This window comes from Cryptomeria japonica, chromosome 7 (assembly GCF_030272615.1).
Source record: "Cryptomeria japonica chromosome 7, Sugi_1.0, whole genome shotgun sequence".
In the NCBI taxonomy this organism is placed as follows: Eukaryota; Viridiplantae; Streptophyta; class Pinopsida; order Cupressales; family Cupressaceae; genus Cryptomeria; species Cryptomeria japonica.
Window position 1 is genome coordinate 776,436,597 of NC_081411.1, and position 26,619 is coordinate 776,463,215.

Consider the following 26,619-nt stretch of genomic DNA (forward strand, 5'->3'; position numbering starts at 1 on the left):
TTCCCAATAGAAAACACACAATTCCATCAAGATCAGAGAAAATTCTTGAGAAACCTGTACGGGGGGAGGAATACTTAGCAACTATGAGACTTCCTCACTCTTTGTCATTACTTCATGTTGCATCTCCCTGCACCTGTCTTGCTCGATGACCACTTGGCTTTCCAGAGCGAGGATCCTGGCACTTCCATTTTTCACAATCTGTTAGAGTTGCGATATACAATCTTTCTCCTATTGCAATAAAACCTCCACATCTAGAAATTTCTTCTTAGCTTGCTCTAGATTATTCTCTTTTTCACGCAACTTTGCTTCAAATCTCACTTTCTCCTCTGAAAGCATGACATGTGCGTCACTCAGTTTTTGGGGGTTCTCATCTTTTGGAGGGATCTCTTCACATAGCTGTGCTTGCATTTGGGTGGCATCTCTAGAAGCTTCCTTTAGCTGCTGAATCTCTTGGTCTTTCTCCTGCAATTCCTTCAAGGCTACATTTCTTATTTCCTCTTGGGCCTTCAACTGAGAACTCACATTATTAAGGGTAGACTACAACTTTCCTTTCTCTAAGTTAGCCTTCATCAGTAATCCCTACAGTCTATTGATCTCGATATTCTGAGCTTTATCTTCCTTTTTCTATTGGGCCAAGGATTCTCAGAGGTTCACATTCTCCACTTCCATCTTCTCCAGGTGATGAATCTTTTTAATGAAGTTCGAGGACATGGCCTTTGAATTTTCTTCCATCATTTCAAACTTGTCAAACACTGTAGCATTCCGGAGGTTGACACCGATAGCAGGCAGAGTATAATCATTGGGTCTCATTTGGGCCTTCAACTTGTCACATTTGGGGAACATGCTTGCAAAGAAGAGACTATCCTTTTCCTCATTGAAATGTGTTTGCAAGTGCGGACGGGCTGACCTGGTACCATCTTTTTCTTTTCATTTACCAGTCTTCCCAATACGGGTGGTCTTGGAATAAGTAACTTCCTACTAATAATAATCTGGGTTAGCAATGGCTTGGCCTACAAATGCAACGCTATGGGGAATTGCAAAAGGAAATTAGGAAATAGGACCACCAAAAGTGGTCTAAATAGGGTGTGCAAGCATGGTTGAAGAAAACAATGGGACAAAGGGAGAGGCTCCAGAGGGAAATGGATTAGCGGATGTTGCTCCAACATTTGGGAGAGGAGTGGACTCTCCAAAACCAAGCCTATGCAAGATGGTGGTTATTTTGGGCATCTGCGAGGAAAATGTTGTGGGAATAAAAATAGGGTCCGAGAATGGAATGGAGACCTGCTAAAATGCTTCTTGAGGGTCAACTGGTGTCATGGCGGGTGCTAATGTAAGGGCAGTGAGAATATGGGTCTGCATCATGACAAGATGGGAAGCAAAAGAAAAAGCTTGAGGAGAAGAAAAAGGCAAAGAAGGGCATATCTGAACCATGGAAGTCACCAGCTGTTGAGGAACTGAGGGAACCTCTGGGGCTTGAGAAGATGAGCCTTTCTTTGTCAAGTCTAGATTCTGCTTCTTACAAGAAAGAGGGTCAGGTGCCTGTTGCTCAGCTTGTCTCTTACTTGCCTGGGAATGAGGTCTACAAGAAGAACTGGCGAGAGGAAGAAGAATATGAGGTTTGTTGTCTTGCTCTTCGATACTTATAACCACCATGTCCTACCGCTAGGCCACCTCAAGGGATGAGTACTCATGTGGGGAGTTGTCACCTATCTCTTCATCAAAATTATTGTGCTGACGCTATTCTAGCTTAAAATGTTCATCCAAGGGGGCATTCTTGATGTTAGCCCTAGGCTGACTCACTTCCTACTGGTAGATCCAAAAATATTCCCTCTTCTTTCTAGGCAAGGAATCTAAAGTCATGGCTTCTAGAATTTCCTGGGGGATAGGCTTTGCAGAGTTATACTTCTGCATGACTAAATAGAAGCTCAACCATGAGGGTCACTTTAATATAGGGAAATCATTAAGAACCACATAAAGATTTTGGTCATCCACCTATGGATTTGTGTGTCCTTCCCATGAGCTTCACGGTTCGTGCTTTACTGCATTTTTCCTTCTACTAAGACACCCATCTGGGTCATAACTCCAATAATCATCAATCGCCACTAAGTCGAGTTGCACCAGCTTGGATATCAGGACTTCCTCCACAATGTTTCTTTGGACTAGAGTAATGAAACCAATTACCTTGTGGTTTTCAGTGATGGAGGTGTCATGCTTTCCTGACCCGATGGCCCTTTCTATTCTTACTAACTACCGCACAATTTATAGAGTAAGGGTTCTCTTAGTAACATAGGTACGTAGGAGGAATGGTTCCTCAGAGAAACCATGCACTCGGATAAAAGAGAAATCACCACCTATGAATCAGTTTTAGGGGGGCCCTTCATTGTACATCTAGTTCATTTAAACCTGAGAGAAGCGGGCAAGTGGTTCATTAGGGATTTATCTAAAGTCCCTAATGATGGGAGTTAAGAAACAGTTAGAAAATTGATATGCATCATAAGAAGCTAGTAGAATGGGTGTCCAATTTGACACTGACATCTTATTCCCCAACTCGTTGTAGATAGCCAATCACATGTGTTGGCTGAAGAAGACCTCAATTTAGTGTAGGAGCAGATGGACCAAGACCGAGGGGAATTTGAAATGACAAAACTATTGAAACTTTGACAACTTCTTTATCATGGCTCTAGCTATGAAGACAAAGAAATCAAAATGAAAAGACTCCCTCTGCTTATGATATTTGAAAAGGAAACCCATCATAGTGACCATTCTTTCCTAGTAATATTCATGACCGCATAGCCATGCAAGAGTGGATGAGATATCTTTGAGGTCATCATGTTTCAGGTCACTATAGGACAAAGGGAGCCTTGGGAGCCTAGAAGACAGACTCCGATTGAGGGCACTCTAGCAAAAAGATAGGCATCCCTTTTGGTGTTCCAAAATTCTTCAATAGTGGTCTTAGATAACACCTCCATTCCTTCAAAGATGGGACAACACATAATAGCCCTTATGGCTTCCACGAAGATCACTACACTTAAGAACAAGCCACTAATTGAGCAAGAAATAGGGTCGAACCCGTCAGTGCACACACTCACAAACTTTGGATAGTAAAACCATAGGGACCAAAAATTGGGGTACACCACTTTTCCAAAAATGAGTTGCTATGGATTGTGGTTCCACTTTGTAATGAAGCATTCTACTACATCCAGCCTCCCTAAGGTTTTTGGGCTTCTTACGGAGCTTGAGCTTGACAACATTTTCAAAAGAATCTATTACAGGGGACATGTTGCAAGTAACCGTCTTCAGCCTTACCTTGGTTTTCAGATATTCTGTCCTAGGTGGAATATCATGGGAAGAATAGGAGAGCTCCCCAAAAACATGTACCCATTGTCCCCCTTGAGCAACACCTAAGGAAGAAGCTTTGACTTCCATTTTTTGTAAGAGATCTTTTCTCTATCAACCTTTCGAAAGAAATTGGACACTTAGGTTACAAAAAGAGCAATAAGATGAATATCAGGCGACCTTCTTCCTTTAATGCATTGTGTGCCTAGATATTTGTGAAAGGGGATGCTTTAAAGAAAGCATTCATTTACATGTATGCCAACTCATTTTGCAATTGAAATTAATGTTGAAGAGGATGAGCATCGTCGTCTACAATTTCCAAGAGAAAACTTATTTATCTCACCGTTAATTGAAGCCACTTGAGATGAAAATCTCGATAGGATGGATCTCCTCCTTTACCAAGAAAATCGGCAGCCAGTGGGGTTCACACAAGTTAAGATAGTCTTGTGGGAGTTATTGTTTAAAACATGATGTACCTACACATACATGTGGCATCTATTTGCATCACCTCTTTCTTTGAGGTACCAGATAGGACATTGCCAATTCTGAATCACGCCTCGCTTTCTTATGCAAATTAATGAAGAATGACAGGAGCATTGGAATTTGGGAGCATTGGTGTCTTTACCACTTGTCACTTTGAGCTAAGAATTCATTATAAATATGTCTTTTTAGACATTCTTTTTCATAGTATCAGTTTCAATGATCGAGTTTCTTCAGGAAATGGATACTCTTGTTAGACTCGTCAGCAGCAAGGCTCAGGTCACTTTCCTTGGAAACATTTCTGATTGAAGGCTGGAGATGATGACAAGGTAGAAGAATCCTCTGATTATTGCTACTATCAAATGGGTGCTTGGCGAGGATTTTATAGCTAACATGGACCAATACTATGTAAACATAGACATTTGTTTGCGTTTCGTGGCTTCACTATTGGATTTCGGATTGGCTAGGCTATTGACCTCGTAGCTCACCAAGGCACTCTTCTCTCAAAGTTATCTTAGGGGACTAGAAGATGTGGTGGCATAATAAGTCCCTATAGGGGCCTTCCTCTAGCATTGGATTTGAGTTCCTTCATTACTTTGGGCGAGGAGGTGACTTGGCACCCGCTTATCGGTGATCTGAGGATGATGATGTTGTCATCTGATCATTTTCGAGTAGAGCTTGTTGTGGAGTTCCTCCTCAGAGTCTATTTTATAGTTCTCATCCTAGATGGTACTGAATGGTACACTGATTTCAGGGATTACATATTTCCAAGAGTCTTGATGCGGCACATTCAACCGAATATGGTTGTTATTTTCATGGCTGGGGTGCCTCGTGGCGCTTCTGACTATGAGTGGTCAGAAGGAGAGGATACTTCAAATGATAGTGGAGAACCTAATTTTCAAATGGAGGATGATGAAGATGGAGAGGATCTTTGAGAAAATGATAGTCTGTCTTTGAGGGCTTCATCTTGCAACTTTTTGTAAAAAAGAAGGCCAGAGGCTTGTCCATGAATTGTATAAAAACAAAATACCCATAATATAATGATTTTCTTTTTATTTTTTCTTAATTATGGCGTATCTTGTGATTTCATTTTTCCTTCTTGAGAATATGACTCAGAATAATTAAATAAATAAGGCACACAAAAGCATTATTTACAATATATACATTTAGAGAGAAAATGCTAATGAAAAGGTTTAAGATGGAACCCGTTGACTGGGATCCCGAGAGAGTCCCCTTGCATATCTTTGAGGTCAAATGAATTGAAACCTTTGCAACTTATGATGCAAAAAGGTCCCTCCCATATTCCATCAAACTTAGCATGCTGGCCGGGCTTGGCCACTCTTTCATTATTCTTCAACACAAGGTTGCCTTGTTTGAATCCTGGGTCAAAACTCTTTTTTCTATCGAACCACCTCTTGATGGTTTGCTAATGGTTCTGGAGAGACATAAATGCTGCTTCCCTAGCATCTTCTAATTACATAATCTCTATGAACTTTATGTCCATGGGACCATTCTCTGCTACTTTGATAGAATTAAGTAACTACAAGGTTGGGATTTCCAAGGAAATGGGAAACGGTCCATCCTTACCATAGACCAACTTGTATGGGGAGTTCTTTAAGACTTGCTTGGGTATTATCCAGTCAACCCATAATGTGCTCCTCAAGTGGTGGTGGCACTCCCTCTTGTACTCTGATCCTATCCTTTTAATGAGTCTAATAAGATTCTTATTAGTGGACTCAGTGAGCCCATTTCCTTGTGGCTAATAGTTAGAGGAGGTTTTTAGGTAAATACCTTTGCTGAGGGAAAATTGGGTGATTCATGAACCTATGAATGTACATGCATTATCTGATATTATGGTCTTTCGCAGACCATATCGACACACCAGGTCCTCCAGAAATGTCAGTAGCTCGGTCTCTGATGAATTCTTTAAGGGAACAACTTAAGACTATCTGGTGAAGTAGTTGGTAGCAGTTAGGATCCAATTATGTCTAGCCAAGCTCAGGGGATTGATCATCCCTATAAAGTTGAGTCCCCATTGAGAAAAGGCTTCCTCCACCATTACGATTTTGAGTGGTAATGCTACCTTTTTACACCTACCATTGTAATACTGGCATTCTTTACACTCCCTTACCAAGGTGTGCACATCTTTGAACATAGAGGGACAAAAATATCTCACACGAGTGATCTTGATGATGGTTGTTTGTGTCGAAAAGTGACCTCCTAACAAGCCATAGTGAAATTCTTGTAAGATCTTAGTAGCTTGGCATTCGCTCACACAGTGGAGTAGGACCCCATCGAAATTTCTTTTGAAAATAATGCCATCCACCAAGAGGAAACAGTTGTTCTAAAGCCTATAGAATCTTTTCTTTTAAAGGGGAAGACCTTCAATGAATCTCCTCATCTTCATGAAATTTTTCTGGGCCTCCATCCAGCATGTCTCTGATGGCTTCGAGGTAACCATCACAACTTCTTCTATGGCCATCTTTGTTTCTTGGGGCTCGCACTCCTAGGCTATATATTCGCACAAACCTTTGTCATGGATTATTTTGGTGGGCCTGACATTCAATGTTGTACTCCAAGATTTTCATGATCCAGTTTACCCTTTTCTTGGTGATGTCTCCTTCCATGATGTATTCTCTGACTGTCGGATGAGCAACATACACTATAGTCTTATTGCAGGCGATAATGTGCCTAAATTTTTCTAGGCCCTTGACTACGACCAAAGCTTGTTTTTCAACGAAGTTATACTTAGCCTCCTATTCCTTCAGAGTATTTGAATGGAAAGCTATAGGGTGCTCACTCCCCTTTTCTGCATATTTCTAGGTCAAAACCATAGCAATGCTATAGTGACTAGAGAAAACACACATTATGAAGTACTTAGACATACCTAGGTTGGATAACATAGGGGATGAACAGATGAAATCTTTTATTTTCTCAAAAGCTTCTTTAGCTTTGAGAGTCCATTTGAAATGTGTTTCCTTCTTGAGCATCACAGTGATAGGTCTTATCATTCCTACAAAATCAGAAACAGAGTGGCTAACAAAGTTAATCTTTCTTAGGAAGGACTGGACCCCCTTTTTATTAACAGGGAGGGGAAGCTCTTTTATTACTTTAACTTGATCAGGGTCGATGGAGACCCCTTCCTTTGACACTATATGTCCTAGTAATTTCCCTTGAGGGATTCTAAAGATAGATTTTTTTGGGTTTAAAGAGATCCCAAATTCTAGACATTTTTGGAACAACAACTCGAGATGATCAAAATGATCTTCTTTGTGCCTTAAACACTATTAAGTGATCCAAACATATAAGGGTGATCTTGTTGATGAGCTCCTTGAAGGCCAAGTCCATAGCTCTTTGAAAAGTCATGTCGACATTTGACAACCCAAAAGGTAGCTTTTGATAGGAGAATGTTCCCCATTTGGTTGTGAAGGTCATCTTGTGTTGATCATCTGGCTTCACAAAGACTTGATTATAACCTGAGAAACCATCTAGCCTTGAGAACATTTCTGATCCTGCCACCATACTTAGCAATTGTTCCATTGATGGCAAAGGGTAGTGATCTTTTAGAGACACTTGGTTTAAGTTTCTGAAGTCCACACAAAGTCGGATGTCTTCATTCTTTTTCCTCATAGGCACCAGATTGGACACCCACATACTGTGCTTGATGGGGTAGATGATTCTTGATTCTATCAACTTCATTAACTCTTGGGCCATGAGGGACTCAATTTTTGGATTCACTGGTCTCTGCTTCTGTCAAATTGGCTTGGCTCCATTAGTGAGTTTGACAGTATGTTGAATGACGTTGGGATTGTAACCTTTCAAATATTCATAGGACTATGCCAGCACCCCCATGTATTCATCACAATATTGGGTCAATCTCTTTCGGTCCTCTGGAGAAACCTCCTTTCCTACTTTGAGTATCCTCCCATCTCCTACCAACATTTTGGTATAGTCACATTTATTGGTTGTAAGATTTCCCTTATCATTTTTGGCATCATCATGGTCAAACAAATTCTCTAGGGTGATCAACCCATTAGGAATATTGTTGGATCTCAACTGGATGATTTGGTTCCCATAAGCCTCTTTCACCTTAGGTTGCAGTTGATCTACAAATTCCCTTAAGCTTTCAATGAACAATGCAATATTCTCATCACTTTCTAAGACTTGCCAGTGGGTGTGGTTATCAGGAATATCTTGCCGAATAACCACATAGACCATTTAGGAATTGGTGAGAAAGTCTGTAGCAGGATCAAATTGTGATCCAATTGTGGCCATCTAGTTAGCCACACCATTTGTTTTTTGAGGAAATCTCTAGATATTGAAAGCATCAAAGCTTTCAATTAGATCCCATGTTCTATGATGGTAGGACCTCATGCGGACATGTTTGGCACTAGAGATTCCTCAGACTTGGTGCACCACCAACTCAGAATCACCAAAAACTTTAAATTTTTTGATACCCATCCTCTCTGCCAAGATAAAACCTTGGATCAATCCATCATAGTCTTCTTCATTATTCAAGCATGCAAATTGTAGATCAAAAGACTTTAGGATCTGTTTACTTGAGGGTGAAGTGAGGCAAATTCTGGCTCCTGCACCTACTTTGCATCTCGCACCATTGAAGTGCAGGGTCCCGAGTGTGGACGACAACTCCTCTTCTGAAAATGGTTCTTTGATAAGTTTTGGGATGACTTGGTTTTTGTAAAAAATGTAGTAAGTACCTAGACAGGTGTCATGGTAATTAGAGTATGGATCAGAGTCTATGAATTCATTTAGGAAAACCTCCTGATTGGGTGCAATATCCTTGGTCACTTCTTCATCCTCTAGGATCTCTATGGTTTTCCTTTCTTTGTTTGAGATGGAAGTATGAGTGGGTTCAAAATTGAGCATGGCCTAATCCGCTAATTGTTCAACGTGAAAGGGATTTGAAAGGATTTTGAGTTTGGCACCATTCTAAGTGTGGAGGATAAAGTGGGACCAGTCTAAGGACAAGTAACCTCCTATTCTGGAAGTAAAATCTCAAGAAAGGCAGAGCCCAAAAATAGGCAGGATGTCAATGACTACCACTTCTTGGGGCACGGTGACACTATGACATGTGAACAATGTTAGTGGAAGGTTCTCAATAAGACCTATGATCTAAACTTTATTTGCATCTAACTACATAACACCTTTATTTAAAGGCTCCTATTTGATATTCAAAACCTTAGCAATTTGCTTAGGCATGACGATAGTGCTAGCACTGGAATCTATCATAGAATAATGCAAAAGTTTATCTCCGACTATGAGAGTCAGATAGAAAGGATTTGGTTTATGATTACCTTTTGTTTGATACTTAGGGGGCATGGCTTCATTAGTCAACATGGTTGGAGAGTATGATCTATCCGTAGAGGGCTGAAACCTTTCTCCGCTGATCTATGGAGCTTTGGTGGTGTTTTTGCTTGCATTTTTCCTGGTGTCGGACAGGGCCTCTTTCAGCCAATTATTTTGGTTTGGGATACTAAGGAGATCCCACAAGGAGATGTTGGTCGAAGCTTTCTTCAACTGCTCCACCATGTCTAATATTGTCGGCACCGATGCTTTTGGCTCTCTTGGTTTATAGAGGATAAACTCCTTCCTTGGGTATGTGGGAGAAACCGTGGGTTGTTTAGGATTTTTTTCTATCGATATTCTCCCCAGTGTGTTTGTATTCTCCCCAATGAAGTGCCTTTTCTAGTAGAGGTTGTAATCCAATTGCATGAAGGGGGCCCCTTCATTTGAGGTAGTTGCACCATTGGTGAGTATGACATCTTCATCCTCCATCCAAGAGAATAGTGCATGGTGTGGAGCTATCTTTGCCTCTTGTTGCATCAACATACCCTGCATTTGTGCAATGAGAGATGTGTTATCCATGCTAAGAGATGCATAAACTGACTCATCTGGTATCATGCCTAGGCTCCATTGCTTGACATTTTTTTGCTGCAAATTACCTCTTGAATAGTTTCTTGGGGTGTGAGAATTATTGCATGGCAAACACCATGAATTATCATCATCTGCTAGATTATTTTTCCCCACTATTAACTCCTTATTGGTGCTAGGGTAAATTGTCTACAAAGGATTCGGGACCAGGACTATTTGACCATTTGGCTGGGTGGATTTATCAGCATAGTTATTTGCATACTGGTTTTCTTGGTATGTGGGTCTATTCCCTTAGAAATTGTGTTGAAAAGGGGCTCTAGTGGGTGGGATTTGGGCCCTTTTTAGATTGACGGTCTCATTTGAGAATGTTCTCAACAAATTTTTCATGTTGCTGACCTCTGCAACCAAAGATGATTGCGGAGGGGCATATGCTTGTTGGGAACCAGGGTAGATATACATGGATTGAGGAGCAGATGTGTTGGGTGTGGCTTCTTCAGAGGCTTGGTTAGATAGCTCATGGAAGATTGACATGAGGGGGCATGGCGTAAGCTTCCCTACATCAATAAGGTTATTTTCTATTTGGACTGCTATTTTTAATTCTTGTGGGAGGGTATTGCCTCCTAGAGATTGGATCATTACCAATATGTTGGAATTGAAGGCTTTCAAATAGAAGACAAACTCCATATCTATAGGAGGGCAGGTAGACAAAGGTATTCTTTGTCAGGTTCTCTGGAATCTTAAGTTGAATTCCGACAGTGCTTCCTGAGAGGCCCTCTTTATAGTAATCAACTGGTGCATCAAAGATGATCTATCGGCCTTGTCAAAGAACCTCTAAAAGAAGTGGTCACCTAGCTAGTCCCAATCCATTATATTATTCAGACCCAGGGATCTGTACCAATCTAAAGCTCTTCCTTTGAAAGAGGCAACAAGCAATCTCAAGGCTACATATTTCTTGGTGATACCATAGATGGTGCAAATATTGGCTATATCTTGAAGGTGTTCCTCGGGGGTCTTGTGACATTCTCCAATAAATTTTGGGATGGCTTTTAGCTGACAGAGACAATTGGCTCCCATACTATAGGTGGAGTGGGGGGAATGAGAGGGCTTCCATTGTTCTATGTCACAAAATTTCTAGGAGGAACATGTGCCATTGCTATAAGAGTGACTACATGGAAGATAAGTAAGCTCTGGGAAGAAGTGGCTGTAGTTGAATGGACATTTACTAGGGGTGGTAAGAGTAAACTAGGATTCAGGGTTGTTTGACTCCTAGTAACAGGCTCGTGACTCATAAAATAGCTCAGGCTTATTCAAGATTCATGTCCCACCGGGTATACTAGAAAAAGAACTGTTGACTCTAAATTTTACCTTGAAAGCAAACAACCTTATGAAAAAGTTAGTGACAGGGACCTAATGTGCAAAAACTCACTAAATGACCTTCAGAATTAAGAAGCCGGCTCTGCCTTGTGATTGAGGGAAAAGGGGAAGAATAAACTTAAATCAAAATGATCTAGATTATTTAGGCGATGTGCCAGAGCATTTTGGAAAAACATTAATAGCATATAAAACCTAGAAACATCTAGTTTTAAATCCCATTCCACAATCTATATATCTGAACAAAACCATAAACAAGATACAACCAAGATTCATTTTAACATAAAGAAACATACATCACGCATCCAATAGATAACAAGTGCAAAACATAGTTTAATCGACAGAGTATTAGACATATATCTCCAAATACATCATAATTACAAGAATGGACATAAAACTATCACAACATACTAAAAACATGCATCACAAAGGCCATAGGCATAATTTGATTATCCTTTTCTTAGAAAACAATAATAGCTAAAAGGCTTAATACTTATCTAGAACACTTGTCTCTTTTAATAAAAGTTTTGAACCCCTAAAACAAGGAAAAACCAAGCATTAATAAAGCCCTCAGCTTGGGTACTAGTTCAAAGAATCTGTCATCCTCCCACAACCACTTCTAACAAGAAAAAACCATCGTGGCATCTTGTAGGAAGACACCCAACAAAACCGCTTATGAGGTTGTTACTTCCACCTTATCATGGCGATCTCCATACCTGCCTGAACAAAAAATATTTTGATGCGAACCACAACCTAAGAGACATGTCACCATGGAAAACACACGATAGCTCTGGGGACATCCAAAAATGAGCACATAAATAGACATAGGACATGTAGCACGGAGGCGCCATGTGTCCCTATCTTTGCACAAATCTAGGGTAGGATCCAAAAGAGCACATGGTCATCAAAACTCGAGCCATTTGGAAAATCTGCATTCCCCCTAACTTCAAATAGATAAAGCGGTCCATCACGAACCACACCGAGATGACATTTGACCTGTACATTGAGTGCAACTAGAAAGTCAAAAAGAAATGGGTGCTACCCAATCAAAATTTCGCCTATGGACAACCCCAAAATAATGTTAACAGGTCATATTCATGAACTTTCCATAGAATCTTGATATGAGGTCTACCACGATACTTCATCAAATGAATATTTGGTGCAACAAAAAGGTTAGAGAAATGAAGAATATGTCTGTGTGTTTCAAATTCCTTGAGCAACCAAACATTAGAATTCTTGATAGGGTATCTCCTAAGCCATGTTCCTGTCATGACAATAGACCTTATTGGGTACTCGATACCCTCTCCATCAATGATTGTGGTTGTCAATTTTCTTTTAGGCTCAAAACAATGACACAAATTTTCATTCTATCGGGCATTGGCTTCAATATATTCTCATCAATGTCAATTAGATACTTTGGTTTCCTACAAGTGATTCTAGGAGGTGTTAACATCAATGCATTGTGTACATTCAATTCATCAAATAGAGAAGGTGTATGTTCATCATTTAGTTGATTATTCAATGTGGTATCTTCTTCATTTGCATTAGGTTCATACGGTAAATCAAATGTCTCTTCTTCATAGGTTGCCCTTGTCTTTCCTTTTCAGCCACTCGTTGTTCCATCATTCCTCACTTGTTCTTTTCCATGGTTGATATCAGTTGTCCTAAATAGAATCATATTACATATATATGTAAACAAAAGTTCATAAAAAAACAAATAACCATAAATATGCATCTTATCATTATTTTATTTGAATCAAAACTATTAAACAATCAGAATAATATTGATTAAATTAATAAGAACAACAATTCAATCATTTGAAATCATGAAAAAACTAAAAATTCACTTACTTCTATGTATAAAATAGTGATAGAAGAGCAGAAACAGTTGCAATGGGGCCTTGAATGACCTCAAAAACTTCTTTTGAGGCCATTGAGGCTCTTGGGAAAATAAAACTATGTCTAAGTACCCCATACGCAGTATATTAATAATTGCATGTGTTGTTAGTCCCTAAAATGTTGGAAAGCCCAATGGTATTTTTTTTCACCCTATACATGCTTAGAACTCATAATTAGCACATATGGGCTCCTATGCCTTAAAAATGTTATGGCATGGTAGTGAACTAATAGGTTTAGTACCTCATAGGCAATATTTGTAGTAAAGAAAATATGAATGAAAAAGGAGGGAGGGAGGGAGGGAGAGAGAGAGAGAGAGAGGGGGAGAGAGGGAGAGAGAGAGAGAGAGGGAGAGAGATAAGAAGAGAGAGGGATGGGGTATGGAGAGAGAGAGAGAGAGAGAGAGAGAGAGAGAGAGAGAGAGAGAGAGAGAGAGAGAGAGAGAGGAGAGGGATGGACAGAGAGAGGGAGAGGAAGAGATAGGGGAAGAGGGAGAGGGAGAGAGATAGAGACAGAGACAGAGACAGAGAAAGAGAAAGAGAGAGAGAGAGAGAGAGAGAGAGAGAGAGAGAGAGAGAGAGAGGGTATGGAGGAAGGGAGAAGTGGAGAGAGGGAGAGAGAGGTAGAGGGAGGGGGAGAGAGATAGGGAGAGGAAGAGATAGGGGAGAGGGAGGGAGAGAGAGAGGGGGCAGAGAGGGAGGGAGGGAGAGAAGAAGAGAGAGAGGGGTGGGGTAGGGAGGAAGGGATAAGGGGTATGGAGAGAGAGAGAGAGAGAGAGAGAGAGAGAGAGAATGCGCTTGAGAGGGGGAGAGAGGGAGGCAATACACATACACACACGTATGTGTGTATATATACTTAATATATTATATATTATATTAAATATATTATATTATTATATACATATAATATATAATTTATATATAATATATATGTATATACACATATTATATATACAATATTATATTATACACATTCCCAAATTTTAAACAAAAATAGCATGTATGCGCTTATTACACCATAAGTACCCCGTAAGCACTTTTTATACCATAGGTACCCTGTACGTTCTTTTGACTATTTAGGCTTGGAAATAGGTCTGGATGACAAAGCTATGGTTTGGAAGTTTGATTTCCCTCTATTTCCCTCCTTTTTGACATGTTTTATTTTATCAACTTGGTTTCTCGACTTTGTCATCATCAGGTTTACACTTCATCAAGTGGATATTTTTAAAATTTCCACCATATTTTCACCCATCTTCTGAGATTTCTAACCATATAATTTTTTTAAAATTTGAACAATAACATATTATTATTGAATTTCTTTTACCAGTGTCTCCATAGTTCTCGTAGACATATGTGTACCATTTTTTTAATAACTTTTGATCTACTTGTTGGAGTTATCTTTTACTAGCTAATAATTATTTATTTAATTATTAGTCTATTATATTCCATGCTTAAGATAAACTTAGGAATCTTATAATTCTTTAGGGTTTTCTCCTTTAGGGTTTCGATTATCCTTTTATAAGGATTCTCTCTTTGTATTTTCATAACAACCATAATTATTGAATTGCATTCTTCTTGCACAATCAATATGACTCCTCTTTTCTGGATCTCTAAATTCTAGCCTCCATAGCTTTTTTGCTTCTCTCCTTCTATGACAGGTTTGCATGCAGGTGATCTTTGCGAGCTGCAGAGTTGATTTTTCCTCAACTCCAATATGGTATCAAAGCTCCAGATATGCATGCCCTTGTTCTCTTCATTAGAGATTTTGGGTCTTGTTCTTCAGATTTGTGTATTTGGGGGTTTATGCAGTTGTTTTTTTCTATTTTTGGGGGTAGCTGATTTTTTGATATAGTTTGGTGCAAAACAGACCCCATAGTTGGATTCAGAAGGTTGATTCCATGAATTTTGATATATAATTTTCCTATATTCGATGACAGGGGCATATGAGGCATGATTTTTTATTGGCACATTTTTCAAGACATGAAAAATCGGTTTGATTTTACCTGCAAAGGCGTCCAAAAAAATTTTGTCAAAAAAAAAAACAATTTGTTTTTTACCCTCTTTATGCCCTACAAGAGGGTTTTTTTTTCTTTTGGTCATAACTTGGTCATACGAAGGCGTTTTTTCAAAAACCTTATATCATCGGAAAGTTCTCTTTGAGCTCTATCCAAATCTAGAGGTTTAAACTTTTGATTTTTCTTTTTGATGGTATTTTTTTCTTTCAAAGATAGAGGTTCATTTTTGCACTTTGGGAGACATAACTTGAGCATCCGAACTTCATTTTTCGACAACTTTATATCATTGGAAAACTTGTTCTGTGTTCTATCCATTAATATGATTTTTCTTTCCAATTATGCTCTAGGTATATTTTATTTAGTTTTTTGGTTTTTAGCACTCTGGTGAATATATTCGATGTTTAAGGTCCTGGGATCTCTTTCTTTGAGTAGGAAATCTCATATTTGGTTGTTCTTTATGTTTCCAGTCTTCTGTCTCTTCTAATCATTGTAGCATTTTATTTATGCAAACACACTGAGATAAAGTGTCACCATGCATTGTATACTTGGGATCTTGCACCTCTTGTGCGTTATTATACATGCACTACTTATAAAATGCCATGGGGGGGTTGATGTTTTCCTTTGTTTGGCATCTACCTTTGTCACATGAGTGTTCCTTCCATGACATTAGCCTTATGATGTGTGTCAAGTGAGTTTTCCTTCCACGATACTAGTACTTTCTCTGCACATTCGATGTTCTCAGTTCTTCATCATGCAGTTCTTGTTGGCCATTCTTTTCAGTGTACGTGTCCCTCTCCCTTTTTCAACATTATGAGGAGTTTTATCTTGTTGCTCTAATGCTTCCTTGGTTAGATTGATCAACTCTTCAGGATATGGTGTTCCATGCCATTTGTATCTTCTAGTTCAGTTGCTTGGCTTTGTTTTCCATCTGATTCGAGTAGTGTCATTTGAGGGCACTCATGCAGATTACAATATTTTCTATCTAATCATGTTCTACTTCAGTGGAGGTTCTTCAGATCACCATTTACTCTTTGACAGTGTTTGCATCTATTTCATGCTTCAGTTGTGTTCTTCATTCTCTCTTTTTTGTTCCTATCTTTAGGAACACTCTTGTTTGGAGGCTTTTTAGTACTTCACTTGAGCTTTCATCTCTTCTTCAAGAGGATTTTTGTTCCCATGAGGTTTTCTCTTTTTTCTCCACTTAACAAAGATTTTATTGTACTTGGGTACCTCATCAGGCCTAGTTGTCGGGACCCATTGTTGCTTTCCTATAGTTTTTACATGTTTTTTAGTCCTTAGTTGTTTTTTAGCTACTCTATAAGTTCATCTTAACGGGGGTAGTTGGAGTTATCTTTTATTAGCTAATAATTATTTATTTAATTATTAGTCTATTATACTCCATGCTTAAGCTAAACTTAGGAATCTTATAATTCTTTAGGGTTTTCTCTTTTAGGGTTTTGAGTATCCTTTTATAAGGATTCTCTCTTTTTATTTTCATAACCACTATAATTATTGAATTGCATTTTTGTTGCACAATCAATATGACTGCTCTTTTATGTATCTCTGAATTTTGGCCTCCATAGCTTTTTTGCTTCTCTCCTTCTATGTCAGGTTTGCATGTAGGTGATCTTTGGGAGCTGTAGAGTTGATTTTTCCTCAACTCCAATACTAGTTATCCAAATTTTAAAAACTTTATATATTATTGTAGTGCACTTGATTCTTTACAATTAAAAAAAATAAATTGTATTTTTCATTTTTTTTAGTGCAAGTTATGCTTCGCGCACAAATAGGTACCTAAGTTTTAGGATGTTCTTGATTGAAAAAATCATTTTAAAAAAATACTCAACAAAAATTTACCATAAAATATACATCTTTTAGTGCTCACTCTTAACTATCTTTCTGCCAAAGGATTTGTCAAAATACTAAATCTAACTATGACTTTTTGATGCGGATGTCAAACACTATGTTCTATTTTTCAGAAAAAATCAGGGTCTATTTTTTGTGCGCGAAGGATTTGACCCCCTTAATCTTATCCAATTTTGAAAAAAGTTAGTAGTTTGGAAAACAGATTTAGAGTAATACAATATTTTTTCTTTAATTATCTTCATATCTTGAGTGGATAACTTTCAAATTTTGTGTCCAATTTCAGGTTCACCTAATTTCAGGAAAAAAAAGTGTCCACGTATACCTCCCTTTTTGACCACCATCTTCGTGCACTTACCCATGTATATGGTAGAATAATACTATTTTTATGAAGAATTGAAGACAACCCTTGAAGACCTATAGAGTGTGGAATATGAGAATAAGGAATTGAAAGAGAGTATCAAGGTAGTAAATAAATCTGTTAGGAAATTGAGAGATCAAATCCATAAGTTCAGAGCAAGGCATCAAGAAGTTAATAAAGAACTAAAATAAGAAAATGAGAGTATTGTGAGTCTGAAGCTACAAATTTAAGAAAGTAGGAAAGTGGAAGAAATTTTGAAGGATACTATCAATCAAAAGTCAGAAGAATGTCAGAAGCTAGAACAAGAAATCATGAAGCTGAAATCAAAAGAAAAAGTCATTGAAAGCAGTGCATTATGGGATAAGTTGTTGGTTGTACAAAAATATTATAAAGACAAAGAAGGATTAAGTTTTCAATCTCGTGAATGCTCAAAATATAATTTTAAAGCCAAAAACAAAGAAGACAAGGTGTGTTGGTAAACGGATTTGTTGCTTTAAGAAACTTTCTTGAAAAACTCTGTTTTGCCCTGTAATTAGCAACAAAGCGTTCACAACAGTTGAAGAATCACAAACACAAAAGAATGGTAATTCTTCTCTGCGTTTGAGAGGGCCAGCTCCCTCGTATAATGGGGGTATTTGGATTTTTCAAATATCTAAAGAACGAACAATAAAGAAGGATTGAACGCCATATAAGGTATGAATCTAGATTAAAATAAATTCCATATAATCAAGTTTGAGATACCACAACTTGAAATAAACTTCTTCACATTCAATGTTAAAGGGAAAAGCATTAGGTAATCATCGATCAAACATAAGAACATTGATAATAACCCATGAGAATAAGTTGAACACACATCCAAATTGATCTCTATTGCTTAATTGCTTGAATAATACTATCCAAGTCTCTTATACAAAGCTTGTGAAAAAGTGGAATCCCCTTTCATTGAATAATAATGAGGTATATATAGGAGAAGTGGTAACCACCTGAGGTAACTACCCTAACTACCTTTACAACTACTTTATAACTTCCTCAACTACTTGAAATAACTTCCTCAATTTTGGGAGAAATAACTACTTAGAATAACTACCCAAAATGAGAACTTAGGATAACTACCTCATATGAAAAGAGCCAAGATTATCCTTTATTACAATACAGAAATAGAGATGAGAGAAAAGGAAACTCGATCATGAGAGTTATTTACAAGAAAGACAAAAACATGATGCGAGTAACACAACAAAAATAAAGGCTATACAAAATGCAACTCTGCACTTATTCTAAGCTAACTCCTTGCGCTGCCGATGAGGTTGTCGCTTCTGTAGGCACATTATGTTGTTCAGGTCCTTTGTCTCTGAATATTCTGAAAAGTCTGATGGCTGAAGTGACGGATTTTCCTTTGGGAATTAGGATGTTAGCTATCCTCATTTTCCATGTCTTCAAGTTTCTATGAATGCCACTTAGTTCTGTCACCATGCTGAGTGTCTGAGGCATAGAAATTCTCAAGGAAGAGTAAATATCAATCAACCTTTCGATGGTATTTTCACTGAAGTTTGTCTTGTTAAAAAGCTGTTGATCTACCATGTTCTGGAAGCTATTCTGTAATACCTGTGAATCTTCCATCAATGTCACATCTGGGAGAAGAGTAGTGAGTTGTCCTTGGAGTTTGGTACACACTTGATCACATGAAAGCATGAGCTTTTCTAACTCTGATGAAACTTGATCTATGATCACTAGTTTCCAGTTAATGCTTTCCATCCATATCTCTAGATAATCTTTTTCATTATTAGGCAAGATTTTCTCGGTTGCAAGGGTGTCCATTCCAATTTCTATCATTTGTTTAAAATCATTCACAATTTCTTTCCAGGCTGCCTCCTCTTTCTTGACATTCCTCAAGTCTTTCTCAATAGTATTTTTCTTTATTAAGGCTTCATCATGGATAGATTTTGCTTGGACTAGGAATTCACATGCGAGAGTTTTGACCTTTTCTACCCATCCTTCAGTTACCTTTCCATAGGCTTGGTACTTTTGAAGATTATCCATAACATTCTTTTCAATTACTCCTTCTGGTGCAATTGGCTGGCGATCTACACTTAGTGGCATAGTGGAGGTATCAACTACGGATCTCAAGTAAGAAGACAAAGTGTGCACCTGTTGTTTCAATTGATCCTTGGATTGCTTATCCTTTTCACTTCTCTCCACCATTCTGGCTGCCATCACATTAAAGTTCTGAATATCAGACTCATGAGAAGAAGGTCCCATATCAATCTTTGTCACAACAAAGTCCGCAGAGGTGGCTTCATTTGTATCTTTCTCAGATATGGGTTGAGCAATCTCTAAGCACATATTCCTTGAATTTGGATCAGTCTTTATTCTTGAGGATACTTTGAGTTTCTTCAGTTTCTCAGCTCTTTCAAAAAGATCAGATATGCTACTAAATTCAGGTACCACTAGCTTTTCTACCCTCCTCTTCTTCAATAGACTTTCTTCTAACCATGGGAATGAAGAATTTTCTGTGGACTCTTGGATGTTTTCCTGCCTTGCTACCAGTGTTGTAGTCGCCTCTCTGATTTCTTCAAATTGATCGCTTGGATTGCTTGGAAATGATGAATCCATGACTAAAGTATTTTGCTGTGCTACTTGTCGTAGGGATTCAAAAGGAACTGAGGGAGATATGGAATGCATTCCATCATCAAATCTTGTGTCATCTAGAATTTCCACTGGAACTTGATCCTTTACTTGACTTGCAATAGAATTTTCTTCTATGTCTTTTTCTCTGGATTTCTTCCTCTTTTGTCGGGGTTCATCACCACATGTGTTTTGAAGATTGTTCCTCCTTGGAGGGTCTTCATCTCCATCACTTCCTTGAGTATTCTGGTAAGAAGGAGTATCCCTAGCTGGAGTATAGGAAGAATGCAGCGACGTAGAGCTCTCAAGCTGACTTCCTTTCTTTCTTGGAGCTTCCTTTGTTGGTCTGGTAGCAGTCATTTGAGTAATCTTCTTCTTAATCCAGGCTTCAGAATTCTTGATTACAAAACTTGTTCTTTCTCTAACATCTCTCATTTCCGGACCTGCCCAATTCAAACTGGGAAGTGGCTGGGACTGGACTTGCTCAAAATAGATAGGATCAATCAAATCAGATCCATCATCTTCAATGCCTTCTATGGTCCAATCCATCTTGAAATCTTTCATTTGCTTCAAAGTTAACCTGGTCCAATCTCTTTTTCTAACCTCGAATTCGTCTTCGCAATCCTCCCAAAAGTCTTCGAGATTAGGAAAATGAAAATAGCCAGGGCCTAACTTTAAGCTGCTTTTGACATAATCCTTACTATCAAAAGGAAACCTCATCTGATATGGATACAAGTTGACCTTGGATAAAGCTTTTTCTGTCTCATCTGCTCTTGAACTTGACTCACATCTATAGTGCCCGAGACAAATGGGAAAGGCTACCCCTCTATTCTTTCTATCTCTGCATTTCTTTTGAACTGAAACCAATTGCCAACAAAGCTCAACTAAAATGAGCTTATCATCAACATATCTGGGTAGCTTGTGTGGATAACCTTCAAATCCTCCTACTCGAAGATAGGTAAATCTCGGAAACTGGATGAAGAAACTTCCATATTTCTTTATCAATTTAGCAGCTTCCTTTGATATTCTGGTGGCGATGTCTCCTTGTAATAACCTTACTGCCCACATTGTGAAAGCATCATTCACCCGCCTGAAATACACAAAGCTTTCTTCAAGTTGCAATTGCTTGTAATAATGGTAAACTTGAGTTTCTTGATTCAAGACACCATTAGTACTCAACCCTGGCCATGACCTCAAATTAGCAATAGCATATATCAAGTAAGAGATCATATGGAAACGTTGACTTGTTTTAAAGTGCACTAACTGGTCATGTATGCAGTTGCTGATGAGATGGCCCCAGTCAATGAATTGTTTACCAGCAGAGATGACTGTTATGAAGAGATACATCCACATTTCAAACTCAGTGGAGTTAGGACTTCCTATCACTCTATGGAGTAACAAAATCAAGTAACAAATCTCTTTGATGAAAAGAGAACGATGGAGTGTTTTTGGAAGCTGAGACTGTCCTCCCCGTGGTGCAACCATCCATTCTTTAGCCAGATTGTTAAGGCATTTGCTTCTATTGTCGCTGAAGTATTTATAAGCTTTTTGCTTATCAATGTGACTGAACTTTTCCTTATATGGCAAACGAAGAATAATAGCTATTGAAATTCCATCTAGTTTGGCCATTAAGGATCCATCTGCAGCTCTTATCTCTCTCGCATCGGGATTATATCTTTTTGAGCATTCTAGTACCAAATCTGCACATTGAATTGATATGGGAAAACATGCTGCTTCAATCAAGCCACTTCCCGCCACTCTGCAAGACAATTTTGATCTGTCACCTTCCATGAAGAACCTTTTGATCTCCTGCAAATTTATGTGCCCAATCTTGGTATCATGAGCCTCTGGAATCATGGTGGTGATCATCGGAGCGTACTCGTACTCCTGAGCTTTGTACTTCATGATGGTATTTCCACAAACCCTTTGTATTGAGGTCCTCTATGTCAATGTTACTGGAACTTTGAGACTTTGAAGATTTGTGACTGACTTGATTAAGTGACTATGTCTCGCCCATAAGCAAGATCTACCTACTGTCTTTATCATGGATGATCCATTTGTTCCTCCTTGAATGGCTGCTCATGATTAACCTGACAATCAATGACAAAATGTTACCTTCTTCAAACTGAGGTTTGTGATTGACCTCTCTGTCACTTCTTTGAATGGAAAAATGACTTTTCTTTTGGTTCTTTGGGGCTGATTATGACAAAGACTCAGACCATTATCTCCTCACTATTTATTGAACTGCGCATTAGACCTATTGGGGTTGTTGTGATAGCTGTGACCATGCGTGATAGATTCTCGTCTCATTGATGATTTCTATCAACCATCCATGTAGTCAATGTCTTCAGTATTGTGAGTCAATTGTCCAATAGCTTGGACTGCACTACCACTGTGTCTTGGTTTTGTTTTCTTTTTGGTCTGAGCCTCTTATCACTGTCTTTGCAACTTTATCAGGCTATTCCAAACTATCTTCTGTGTCTCACATGATGCCTATCGATGTGTCTCTGGGTCGCTGCACTTTGCTACCTATAGATTGCTCACACAAACCCTTGTTCTTTCTCGTGGCGCTAGAAGTGCTATCTTCTAAAGATCCTAGGCATTTTCACTGAGATCTTCCTACATTCCGGTGGGCACCATAGCAACCATATTCGTTATGCAAAACGTGCAGGAAACTCTACAGCGCGGGTATTCTGCATGAACGATTATCGTAGTTGTTTTGGCTGCAGATAACATGTTAATAGTTACGCGCAGCATATATCCCTGATCTTTCATCAATAACTTGCAGAATGCACCATGAAAAGCAATACTTGATCTTTAAAATTTGAAAGTGCGAGTAGAGTTAAGGGAAACGATAGCATGCAAGTTGTCCAGAGCATTTGTAACTGCGATATCTGATATACATCTTCCTCCCAGCGATGGTTTGGTGGATGTTTGCAACCTATTCCATGTTTGCAAAGCCTGGCGCTATGTCTGCAATCCCATTTACTTGGAGATGAATACCTTTACACCTGCGTGAAAGGAGCCATGCAGAAATAAGGCATTTAAACACTTCTTATCCAACCTCTGCGAGTGGTCTTCAACTTGCGAGTGGAGTCTAGAAAGCATGATAGTAGGCATATATATCGGTAAAACAAACGGTGAAGGTAGTTATAAAACCAGCTTTCACGTTCTTTTCTGGCCACGCGGTAGTTTTCTTTTGCCAAATGGACGTTCGAATGAGTTTGGTGGAGCGATTCTCCAGTTGTAGAAGGATCGGCATGTTAGCCAAACTAACCAAGCTGCCGATAGTAATCCGATATCTTCCATGCATAAGTGAGTTCGTTGCAAAACACTTGGTAACTTGATAAAGTTAGCCAACTCACCGATGAAAAGATGTCAATGTGAAAACCTTGCATAAAGAAACATATCGGTCCCTTGATAATTTTACCAACTTGATGATAGTTTCTCATTCGCAACTCGAAATTGGTGTTCATTGGTCCTTTAAACCATTTTACCATGTTGCCGCTAACACTTGGTCAACTATCAGCATAGACCGTTGATGATCGTGTTTACTTTAAACTCTTCGAGAATGCCAACAACAATCCTAGACAATACAATATTTTCATCCATTTAATGGCGATTCAAGGGATCATTTAACTTGGAGTTTTAGAGGTCAACATGTTACTTTGAATTATATCCTTTACTTTGAAAACGTTCATGGGATTACAAATACAAATACAAAGAGTTTCTCGATTTTCTCAAAAACATGATTTGCAACCCTTCACCATCATGATGTGAAGTACAATTATAACTTGGGCGAATTTTGGGAATTGACATATGGTCCTCTTTTTTTTACGAATATATCCAAATATTCGACGAACCATTCACACTAAAATGACCTGTTATTACATGGAAACGAAGAAGAATCATAGTTGTCAAATTTACAATTAGGATCAACAGCTGGCTCTGACTGGGGACGAGGACTGTAAGGGACGATGAAGAAACCCATAATCTCTGGTTAACAACATTCAATGTATTCATTGGGCAACAGAGTCAAAAGGACCGGTGCACTACTTTACATTGACTACGGAGGGAGAAACAAGCCAAAAAGAAGAAAGAACAACACACACCCAAACAAAAGTGAACAAAGCCAAAACTCCTAACTAAGCTATATACAAGACGATAGGTAAATAAGCTTATGGAGTATATAATTTTAAGTGTTGCCCATTATAAGGAAGGGGCATATGTGTGCCATCTAAGTATGCCAGATAGAATGAATTTTTACCGCAGACTTGCCTGAGTCGAAAAGGTCCTCTCCAAAGTGAATCAAATTTACCATGTAGTCCCTTTGGTTCTCTTCGTTTATCCCACAATAGGACCAAATCGCCAACTTGAAAAGATCTTTCCCTGGCTTCCCGGTCAAACAGTTCTTTCACTCGCATTTGATGTTCTCTGATCCTATCCACTACTGTTTCTCTCTGTTCTTCCATCTTGGTTAAGTACAATATCCGTTTTTCCAATGCATCTTTAAATTCATGATTTTCGACTACTTCTTGCAACTTAAGAGAAGCTAACTCCAATGGAATAGGTAATCTAGCTTCTGCACCAAAAACTAATTCGAATGGAGACATCTTGATAGCCCGCTTCTTCATAGTACGATCAGCCCACAGTGCTTCATATAGATACTTATGCCATGTTCTCTGATTTTTATCGACTAACTTGCGGAGAATAGTGATGATATTCTTATTGCTTGCTTCAGCTTGACCATTTCCCTGAGGATAATAGTCAGATGCATGTGAAAGTATAACTCCATACTTGTAACAGAAAGCCGATATTTCATAAGAAGAGAAGTTGGTAGCATTATCGGTGACGATTTTCTGCGGAACTCCATATCTTACAAGAATGTTTTGTTTGATGAAGTCACAAACTACTTCTGATGTTGTTTGTCTAACTGGAGCTGCTTCAACCCACTTAGTGAAATAATCAGTGGCTACCAAGATGTGAGTATGACCTGCACTGGAATGAGGATGGATTGGACCGATAAAATCTAATCCCCACTGCTGAAATGGTTCTTCAATAATCACAGGTTTCAAAGGTAGGGCAGCAAGTTGTACTCTTCCCTTGAATTGTTGACATGCATCGCATCTCTTTACCCACTCATCCGCATCTTTGAACATTCCAGGCCAATAATAGCAATTTCTCAAAATTTTGAAAGCCGTTACTGAGGAAGAAAAATGTCCTCCACAGGCTTCATTATGAAAGAACTGAAGGAGCTTCTTTCTTTGTTCTTTGTCTACACACCTGAGGAATGTGCCATCTATTCCTTTTTTATAAAGAACATCACCCCAAATAATATATTTAGAAGCCTTCAACTTGATAGTTCGTTTCTCTCTAGGGGTTAGATGAGCAGGACATTCTCCGTATGTGAGGAAATGTGCTATGTTGGAAAACCACTCATCTGTGGTGCTAACAAATAGAACCAAAGGTAGTTCAGACTCTTGAGCAACATTCCCATTAGAATTATTCTCAGCTATTAGCTTACACAACCCACGTCCGCGAACAAGCTTGGTTGGTTTGATATCAATATCATACTCTTGAACCTTTGCAATCCAAGAGGCTCGCTTGCTCATACCAATTTCTTGTTGTGTGAGTATGGTCTTCACTGCAGTATCTGGGACATACACTATAGAATGAGAATTTAAAACATAAAAGCGAAATTGCTTCATAGCCTTGACCACTGCATAAGCTTTCTTTTCAACTGGAGAATACTTCAATTCATGCTTTTTCAGTGGGATACTCATAAAAGAAATCGGTGCCTCAATGTTTTCATTATGATGTTGGGTCAATATTGCGGATAACGTGGTGTCAGAAGCATAACAATATACATTGAAATCTTTGGAGAAATCTGGATAAACCAATGTAGGTGCATCCGCAATGGCTAACTTGATCTGATTGAAAGCCCTTTTTCCTTCCTCTGACCATTTGAATGTGACATTATCTCTCATCATGTCAACAATGGATTTTGTAATTTCTAAGAAATCAGGAATGAACTTTCTTATTAAATTAATTTGACCAAAGAATGAGCGAACACCAGGCTTACTGGAAGGTAACGGTAACTGCTGAATGGCCTTGACTCGCTCTGGATCAATATGAATACCTTCTTTCGAAACAATGTGACCTAGTAATTTCCCTTCTGTCACTCCAAAAATGGATTTCTTTGGATTCAATGAAATACCTTGTTGCCTGCAATGTTGTAGCACACACTCCAAATGATAAGCATGTTCTTCACGTTTCTTGGAGAAAACAGTTAAGTCATCTAGGTATACAACAATAATTTTATTTCTCAAGTCACCAAAAGAAAGATCCATTGCACGTTGAAAGGTGGCACCAGCATTAATCAAACCGAAAGGCATACGGTTATAGGCAAATGTTCCCCACGGAGTAGTGAAAGCTGTCTTATGTTGATCATCTTGTTTTACACCGATTTGATTATATCCAGAAAAACCATCAAGCATCGACATCATCTCCAAACCAGAGACAGTTTGAAGGAGATGGTCCATTACTGGTAAGGGGTAGTTGTCTTTAAGAGATGCTTGATTGAGATTGCGAAAATCAACACAAATTCTTATCTCACCATTCTTCTTTCTAACAGGCACTATGTTTGCAACCCATGTAGAATGATGGATTGGATAAATGATTTTAGCCTTTAACATTTTATCTACTTCTGCAAAGATTGCATCTGCTATCTTCGGATTAAATTGCCTTTGTTTTTGCCTGAATGGGGAAGAATTAGGCTTAAGAG